We start from the raw sequence: 7,997 nt of genomic DNA on the forward strand, positions 1-7,997 counted from the left end.
CATTTCCCCTCCAAATCGCTGAGTCTTTGGCCACAGAGAGGACTGATAGGTAAGGACACACCGGAAGAGGGCATCAGATCCCATTACAGATGGTTGTGAGCCACCATGTGGTTTCTGGGAATTGAACTCAGGACCTCTGGAAGAGCAGTCAGTGCTCTTAACTGCTGAACCATTTCTCCAGCCCTCATTATAAGATTTTGAGTATGTGTGCATTTACATGATGTATTTTCTTTTATGTGTGTGGGTGCTTGTGGAGGTCAGATCCCTTGGAGTTATAGACCAATGTGAACCATCCTATGTGAGTGATGGGAACTGAACACAGCTCCCCTGCAAGAATAACAACTGTTCTTAACATGAGTCATTTCCCAACGCTTCTTCAACAACAACAAGGACAACAGCAACAAGAGGAATGTAGTAGCTTTCTTTTGCTAACTCAAGGCAAACAATGGAAAGTAGGGAGATTTGCCACTTGATCCATGTTTTTCACCTTCCATCCCAGGAATGCCACCAATTAGGACTCCATCAATAGACCAATCTACCCAGGAAGTGAGTCCTCATGGCCTAATCACCTCCCCAAAGCCTCACACTGACTGTTATGACCACTGGGACCAAGCTTTGGACACATAAGTTTTTGCAGAGTATAGGGGGGCCCTCCACATTTAAAAGTTAAGAAGACAGTACAAAGAGTTTCTTGTATTCCACACCCAGTGTCCCTGTCCTTAACATCACAATGTACATAGGGCAGGCAAGATGACTCAGCAGGCAAGGGAACTAACTAGCCAAGCTTGAGGACTCCCCGACATGACTCCTACTAGTTGCCGTATGATCTCCACACACATGCTATGGCATGCATGCCCTCCTACAAAGAAGTAAATAAATAAGTGTAATCAAATGCATGCAATGAGTGTATGTGCCATAGTAGGTTTCTTGAAACGAATGGACCAGTTTGATATACTTTTGCTAACTGATTCATCATTTATTCTTACTTCTGTAATTCTTACTGAACGCTCTCCTCTGTCTCAGGACCATCTCCAGGATACCACAGAGTCTGCTGTGTTGTTGTGTCCCCTGGGCTCTTCTTGTCTGTGACCTTCACAGTTTTTAGCTACTGTGTAGCTCCACAGACAAATCAAGGGAGGCTGCCTGCTCCCTGTGTGGCACTGTGGGATAGACAGGAGGGACTGGAGTCCCCAGAGGCTTACCATTTTGAGCATTGCCACCAAAGAAGACAGAGAAGAGGGACAGTGTTTGGGGACTGGTCAGGCTTCTTTTTGTTTGCCTTCACAAAGGGATTGAGGGCACAAGTAACGTCATCCATGGAAGAAAATTCTGGGACATAGAAAAAGGACCTACTCCAGGGAGTTGGAAGGACTTCCAAACTCTTCTGCGTCTCCCCACACAGAGCTGGGAAGCAGACTGGGTCTCACACACGGCCTTAGCATTACAAAGATAGTGCAGCTCCCAGACTGGAGTTTTAAAAAAATGCCCTTGGCACACCTGCCAGGCTTTTAAAATGGAGAGCCCATCGGGCATAAAGCTAGCCCCCCCGTGGGGCAAGGTGGCCAGGGCTGGGGAGAGGGGTGCCCCTTTGCTGAGTGGGCTTGGTAGACGAGTGGGCTTTTCTCCCCCAGACACTGGCAAAGCAAGGTAGCTCAGAAAAGCCACCTGGGTCTTTGCTGATGCAGTCCTGTAACTCACAGCCTTCTGCCCAGATTGTGCCAATTAATTCATGCAGTCATTAACCACCAGCAGACTGGCAGGTGCCAGCTCCACCCATGATCCTCAGGGGCACTGCTTTTGCCAGGAGTAGTGACATTGTTGAGAAATTTGGAATACTGGTTTCTTTTAAAACTACAGAAACATAAGAGTAAGGTTTTACTTTAACCTTAATCCCAGGTGCAGGGATGCGGGGCTGCTTTGGGCTGTCTGCAGCATCTGACTATGATTTGCTTCGTGCTCTAGTAGAAGTGTGGTTTTGCCAGCTGTAGATTTTTTTCTGCGATTATATGACATTTGGAATTCTGGGAATTTTCCAGAGGGTATATAAATGCTAGGGACCCTAAGAGGCAGGGTGGTTGTTTGTTGGTCATTTAGGGAGGTTGGTTACGGTTTGTTAGAAGCCATGGTCAAAGAAGAAACAAAAGGAACAAAATTAGATTCAGGGATCCATTCTTGTTTCTCTCCTTTCCAATGTTAGGGCGTGAAACCTGGGGAATAAAGGGCAGGAAAAAGAAGAACTCACAAAGTAGCAAAGACCAGCTACAGCTTGGCGTGTAAAATACCCAAGCCCTGCTGAACACAGCTCTGCTTCAGCCGAGGGCATTTGTGTCTCTCCTGTACCTCCCGAGGCCACCATCTGCATCCTTTCCATGCCCTATTGCTGAGAGTCTCTAGGAGCTGGTGGCTTGTGTCCTCAATGGCCCTGTCCCCTAAAGTCCCCCCTTTCCACTCTGCCACATTATGTCCTAGTATGACAATGACATAGTTATCAGACAGACATCCAAAATGAATCCCCATAGACTTGCCCCACAGTGGGCCCTGGTCTGGGTCTGGGTCTGGGTCTGGGTCTGGGTCTGGGCCTGGGCCTGGGACTGGGTCTGGGCCTGGGTCTGGGCCTGGGCCTGGGCCTGGGCCTGGGCCTGGGACTGGGTCTGGGACTGGGTCTGGGCCTGGTGCACTCTGAGATCCCTGTACTCAGGAGATAGAGGCTGGAGGATCAGATGTTTAAAGTCATCCTCAAGGTCAGTCATGGCTACACGAGTCACTACTAAAAATATGGACTGGACAATTTGCTGCTTGGGTTGGCTTCTTTCTTGATAGTTTGAGTGTATAGTTGCGTCTCTGGTCCATTCTTCTTTGTTGCTAAGTGGCTTTCTAGTTTATTTAGTAATACATTGTGGCTTTTGGACAGCACAAAAAACATCCATTCTATGGTAGCTGATTGAGTGCCCACATTGTCATGTAGATACCTGGCTGAGGAGCCTTGGCCTGTCAGGGAGGGGAGACACTGCCAAGGGTGCTTGCAGCATTTATAGGCTGTGCTTTGACATCTTCACCAGGTAAATGTTTTTTACATTTGAGCAAGTGTCTGTGCATAATGCTTTGAATTGCTGGGCAGAGGGAGGCTGCCCTAGTTTCCCTTTCTGTTACTGTTACTGTGATAAAATATTCCGACAAGAACAACTCAGGGGAGAAAGGGTTTATTTCAGCTCACAGTTCCAGGTTGTGGTACCCCGTTGGCAGGGAAGCTGCAGAACCTGAAGGAGTCAGGCACATCACACAGATCTCTAAATCAGGGACAGGATACAAGTGGGTGCTCACATCTCAGCTCACACCTCAGTTCACCAGGGAGCAGTGCCACCCACATCAAGTAATATCATCAAGACATAGACATGCCCAGAGGCCAGTCTGATCCAGACAATTTGTTACTGAAATTATTCTTGGGTAATACTACACTAGTTCATACTGAGCCCTGAAATTCATCACAGAGACATGAGCAGACTTGCACCACAAGTGGGTGTCAGTCCCGAACTTGGGGAAGAGGGTATGGCTTCTTCAGGGTGTTGTTTTCCTTAACACGATGTCTGCCTCTGGGTGCATTTCTTTTTTCAACTGCCATTCTTCATTAGACTGTCACTGTCAAGAGAGTAGAGACTGAGCGTGTTGAGGGAGGGGTCACATACTACACACCGATAGCTTAATAACTCTAACAATATCTGTGACCTCAGGCTGGCCCTGGACTCCTGATAAGCCAGCATTAGTAAGGTCTCAGCTAAGCCTCCTGACAGTCCTTTGAGACTAAGAGAGTGAGGTTCCTGTTTAATGCCCTAGGAAGGATGCAAGTTGAACTTTGTGAGTAGATTTGATTTAGGGTCCCCTGGCCCTTCTGTACATAAGATGTGTGAGTATCCGCGTGTAGAGATCTGCTGTTGGTTCTGGTTTCTCTCCTGGCTGTGACGCAGTGTTTCTCCTGTTTCTGCCATGTTGTGTACTTCAGGCTCCTAGGCATTTCTTCTGTCTCTGTTCCATCTCACCACATCAATGATGGGATTACAGTTGTTCACTGCACCTTGAACTAAAATTACCAGGCTTGTGGGGCAAACACCTCTATTCTGAGCCATTTCACCAGCTTCACTTTGATTCTTAGGTTGGCCTGGCACTCACATCCTCCTGCCTCAGCTTCCTGTGTGCTGAGATTACAGGAGGGCCTCCCCATGCCTGGCTTTCACTTGACTTGACAGAGGAGGAAGCTAAAGAACCCTTTCCTATAGGGTTAGTTTGAACCACTCTTCCCACTAAGCTAATCTTAAAGCTTGAATGTTTTTAACTCAAGAGTCCTGACTTCCACCCCAATGGACTACCCACTCAGTGAGGCCATAGTCACTGTGTATTACAAGGACCACCCGTGCCTTCTGCCCGCCTTCTTGCCTTCAGAAAGTTGTCCTATTGTGTAAGGAGACATCTGCCAGTCTCTTGCTCCTCTATTCCCAGGGATAAGGAAAACAGACTCTGTGATCCCATTAAAGGGCTAGCACCATGGGAGCTGCTGCTTAACTCTGGGGCAGCTCCCCATGCTGGGCTTCAGTCCTCTGCGCTTGGGTTCGTAGCCTAGGTGCATAGCAGAGAAGGAAACGGCCACAGTTCCTGCTTCTACAGTCTTCTCACTGCTTTTTTCAGATAGAATCTCATTATATAGCTCAGGCTGGCTTGGAACTCATCCCAGGCTCTCCCTGGAAGCCCAGAAAACTGCCCTCAAGGATCCAGGCTGTTTACCTGCCTAAGCCAGAGGTTGAGAGCCTCCATTCCTTTCCACACCTGGTCTTGGTGATTAGGGTGTTTTAGCCTCTCAAAAGCTTGCAAAACAGTTAGCACAGGTAATGAGGCACCCCTTGCTGCTTCAGAGGCACACATCGGGACAGTCTGGTGCACACAAGGCTGTGGAATTCTATTTTTCTTCACCATCTCCATGAGCCCTGAGCTCACTACTGTCCCAGCACCATTACTTTTTGAGGCTTCATGAGAGTCTTGGTAGGTTTTTGTTTTGCTTTGTTTTCTATTTTCTTTGTTGAGGGGTTTAGGGAGCTTGAAATAGGATCTCAGTGGATAGCCTAGGCTGCCCTAGAATTCAGAATCCTGACAGTGCACCAAGCACTCAGATTACAGTGCCCAGCTCTGCAGCTTACCTTTTATGTCATGGGGTTTTAATTTTTTTTATCATCTGTCTTTGTCTCTGCCTGTCTTTGTCTTTCTATCTCTGTCTCTCTCTCTCCATCTCTCTCTGTCTCTCTCTCTCTGTGTCTCTCTCTCTCTCTCTCTCTGTCTGTCTGTCTGTCTGTCTGTCTGTCTGTCTGTCTGTCTCTGTGTGTGTGTGTGTGTGTGTGTGTGTGTGTGTGTATACTCATGCTTGTGTGAGGTTGTAAGACAATGCCTGGTGCTGCCCACTTTGCATTTGGACACAGCATCTCTCTCACTGCCCTGGCCACCATTGCTGATTAGGCCAGACTGGCTGACTAGTGTTCCCCAAGGATCCGACGCCCTCTGCCTCCCCAGCAATGGGAATCATACATTTGCACCATCATACCTGGCTTTCTGAAATAGCTGTTGGGAATAGCACTCAGGTCTTCATGCTTGCCAGGCAAGCACTTTAAACTGAGCTGGGATGTCTCTGTGTCAGCTCATGCTCCATTCACTCCCTTACACGAGGCTGTGTGCAGTGCGGAGTGATGCCCCATACTTTTATGGTTTTGTGTTGTTAAAACAATTTCCTTTAGTTGGACATGTAGATTGTCTTAATTTTTGGCTATTACAAGTGATTTTGCTCCACACTCCCCAGGCTTGCCTCCCTGCCCACATGCTGGCCCCCTAGGGTTAATACTACGAAAAGAAAGATACAAACCACAGCCATAATGACTATTGCTCCCTCATGAACTCTTGGGTGCTTAGTTTATCTTCTATGGCATTGGGGCATTAGAAGTTGCAATAAAGCTTGCCGTTGGGGGACACAGTAGTGCATGGTGCAGGACTAACTAAGGGGGCATATAGGATGCTGGTGATGCCCAGTTTCCTCATCTGACATGTTCTCAGATTCTCAGAGGACAGATTCCTTAAGTGCTCTGCTTGTGAGAGATGAGGTGCCCCTTCTACGTGCACAAGCTTCTGTGCTGTCAGGATGCCACTGCTGGCCACAGATGGCTATTCATCTCTCACAGGCTGGCCAGTGCTGTGGAGAGCCTGAAACCTTACTTGGAACACATTTTAATTAAAGTGGGTCACACTGGACTGTGCAGCTCTGGGGAGTTGTGAGACCAGAGGAGGAAAGCTGGAGGCGTGAGTACAGATGGTAGAGCAGCCACCACACAGGACACATTCCAGCCCACCATGGGACAAACCTCTTTCAAGCCTGAGACACGCCCTGCAGAAAGATCCAGGGTTTTATGATCAGATATAGCCTTAACAAACTTCCTAACCTCTGACTCAGTTTTCTCACCTATAAAATGGGTAACCAGTTCAGGCTGGCTTTAAGATTACATAGCAAAACACACAGCAGATGGCCTGTAACAAGTCCCCATGAGTCTACTTAATAATCACACATTATCACCTCCATTACCATTGGTCATCAGCTTGACTTTGCTTTCCAGGGGGGTTTGTTCTGACAGATGGGCAAAGCATGCTGCTAATGATTAACCCGGTGTGGATGTATTTATAGCCCAGCCAAAATTAACATCTCCATACTCCTCAACCCCATGTTCCCAGATGACTCCATGGTACATACTTTCTTACACGTTGGCCCAGGAATTGGCTCTGCTTCTATAAGACAGTGGAAAGATTGTGATCCATTCTTTGCAAATGTGCAAGTGAATTTGCACTTTTCATGCTGCTCCAAGCAGGCACCAAGCGATGAGCCAAGGGTGTCAGTCCATACTGGCAATTCACCTTCACTGTACTGCTCATGTTTGGGTAACATTTGGAGGGAAGAGTCAGTCATGATTTGTTTTGTGGATCCTTTCTGATGGGAGTTTAGACTCCTTCCTCCGTCCCTCTGTCCCTCTGTCCCTCCGTCCCTCTGCCCCTCCTTCCAGACAGAATACAGAGTAGTGTTGTAATGTGTTCTTTGGGTGGTGTGGAGAGACTCACTTTACCCTCATGCCTGGTGATGCTCACTTTTTCCTTTAGAGATGTTGCCTTCCTTCTCGTCCTTCCACTTCTTCTTTCTTCTCAACTTCCTCTTCTTCCTCCACCTCCTCCTTTCCACCTCCTCTTGCATTTTAACCTCCTCCTCATGCGCTTCACTCCTTCCTCTTCCAACCTTCTTCTTCTCTCCTTCTTCCTCTTCCACCCCCTTCATCTCCTCCACTTCTACGTTCACTCCCTCCTCCTCATGCACTTCCCTCCCCCTCCTCCTTTACCCTCCTCCTCCACTTTCTCCTCTTCCACATCCACTGTCTCCTCCTCCGCCATTCCCTTCCTCATGAGCTGGGATGGAGCTACCATACTGGGCTCCTCTCTTAACGTCCAGTGTCACCCTTGGAAAGGCAGGAAAAGTCACTCACTTTCATTCTTTCGAGAGTTTCTACTTCTTTCTTCCTCTCTGGCCAGTACTTTGTGGATCTCAGTGATTCCTTGAATGCGTTTGAAAACTCACTGGAAGAAGATGTTTGGCTGTGTGAATCTGGTTTCAGGGAGCACCAAATTCAGACTCCTGTACTAAATTCCTTCCCAGTGACTGGCCATCTGTCTTGCCTGGAGCTGGGTCAGTTTATGTCGCTGGCAGGCAGGGTTAGATATGTATTTAGAACAAAGCTGCACTTGCTCAGACAAGGCCCCAGAGTCCAAAGTCAATGCTGGTGCCTCACATGAGGCCTGGCTTACCCATCCCACATTCTGTGAGAGGAAGAGGCTGGCCTTTTACTTATTTTTCAGTCATGAACCTGACGTGTGTCTTTCTGTATATGGGCAACTGTCCCCACCTAGAGTTGGACTGTTACCCAGTGGAATTC

General features: G+C 48.0%; 1 long non-coding RNA gene across 1 annotated transcript; it reads right to left on the bottom strand.

Annotated features, from left to right (window-relative positions):
- Window positions 1–3,211: 3,211 nt before the first annotated feature.
- LOC115029241 lies at window positions 3,212–7,755 on the bottom strand. The gene is made up of 4 exons (XR_003834812.1): window positions 7,551–7,755; window positions 6,773–6,943; window positions 6,390–6,412; window positions 3,212–3,636 (listed from the first exon to the last, which is right to left on the bottom strand). It is a non-coding gene; the product is annotated as an uncharacterized LOC115029241 (long non-coding RNA).
- Between the last annotated feature and the right edge of the window lie 242 nt (window positions 7,756–7,997).

This window comes from Mus caroli, chromosome 14, assembly GCF_900094665.2.
Source record: "Mus caroli chromosome 14, CAROLI_EIJ_v1.1, whole genome shotgun sequence".
Taxonomy (NCBI): Eukaryota; Metazoa; Chordata; class Mammalia; order Rodentia; family Muridae; genus Mus; species Mus caroli.